Raw genomic sequence first — 1,716 nt, forward strand, 5'->3', positions numbered from 1 at the left:
TACCAGACCCATCAAAAAAGCACCCAAAGTACTCCAGCGTAGTCCACTGGGCTCCCTTCATGTTTTGCTCTCACTGCCCATGCCCTGTGAGTCAGTTAGTCTATGCCTGTGTATGCCACTTAGGAGTTAAATCATCTGATAATTGTCTTTCACCTTTCGACTCATCCCTCATAGCATAATCCTGTTCAGTTCCATCCATGTCACAAAAGGCAAATGTTTGCCTTTTTCATAGCTGCATAGTATTCCACTGTGTACATAGCTCACGTCTTCTTAATCCACTCCTGTGTCCTTAGGCATATAGTTCATTTACACAACTTGACTATTGCAAGTAGAGCTGCCGTGAATGTAGGAGTACATACATCCTTTCAAGTTAGGGCTTTTGTATTTTTTTTTTTTTTAGGGCTTTTGTATTTTATGGATATACCTAGCAGTAGAATTGTTCAGTCATTTGGTTAACCTAAATTTTAATTTTTGATAAAACTCCATACTGTTATTCGTAGGTGCTGAACCAGTCTACCTTTAAACACCCGTAGTATATAAGTGCTCCCTTTTCTCCACACTCTCTTCAACACTTGTTGTTTCTGGTCTTTTTGATGTGGCCATATTGCACAAGTGAGATGGACTCCCATTGTGGAATTTAGTTGCGTTTCCACGATAGTGAGCATTTCTTCATACGCCTGTCGGCCATCTGTATGACTCTTTTTTGGACAAGTATCTGCATAGGTCCCCTGCCTATTTTTGATTGGACTATTTGATTAAGCTACTTGGTTTTTATTGTTGTAGAGTGGTATGAATTCTTTGTACATCTTGGGTTTTAGCCCCTCGAGGGGGGCATAATTTGCAAATATCTTCTCCCATTTTATAAGGTTTCTTTTCATTTTAATGTTAGTTTCTCTCACTGTGTGGAAGCTAATTTGTAGTTTGATGCAGTCCCATTAGCTTATTTTTGCTCTTGTTTCCCTTGGTGCTCTACTTGAGAATCCAAAGACATCAATCAAGGCAGTCTTTTGCTTATGCTTTCTTCCATGTATTTTATGGTTTCATGTCTTACATTTTTAAATGCCACTTTTATCATGCAAAACTGGCAAATTATCTTTAGGGAGACAACCTTTTAAAGTTTGCCAACTACTTATAATAGATCTTAAATTAGTTCCAGATACAGAGAGCAAAATCTAAGGGGGAAAAGGGGTAATTAAAAAGGTGTTCTTGTGTGAAGCTAGAATTCTGCTGTCCAATATACTAGCGTATGTTTCTAGTTCAATTAAACTTAATTAAAATTTAATAAAATAAAAGCTGAGTTCCTTAATTGTACTATCCATAGCTCTAATGTTCAAAGTCCACTTGTGATGAAGAGCTACAGTGTGGTGCTACACAGATGTACACCTCTTCCTTTGTTCAGAAAGTTCTATTGGATTACCCTACACAAAAAGGAGGAAGGCTAGACTAACATGAAATATTATTTATTTCAGGAGCACTTGGTCACAGACTGGTGCAGTTGGTAAGTAATCACCATCATGTTGATGATGATGATCTACTATGTGATGATAGTAATGACACTTACTGAGCATGTATTTTGTGACAACGAATTTCTGTTGCAATTCTCCAAAACAACCTGGGCCTTGACTGGTACAAGGAAGCCTCAATAGTTGATGTTTATGAAATTAGGTAGTTGATTGTTGTTAGGTAGTTGATTGTTGGAATTTAGGGCTCTAGGTA

The sequence above is a fragment of the Condylura cristata genome, unplaced genomic scaffold (assembly GCF_000260355.1).
Source record: "Condylura cristata isolate star-nosed mole 26May11 unplaced genomic scaffold, ConCri1.0 scaffold00016, whole genome shotgun sequence".
Lineage (NCBI taxonomy): Eukaryota > Metazoa > Chordata > Mammalia > Eulipotyphla > Talpidae > Condylura > Condylura cristata.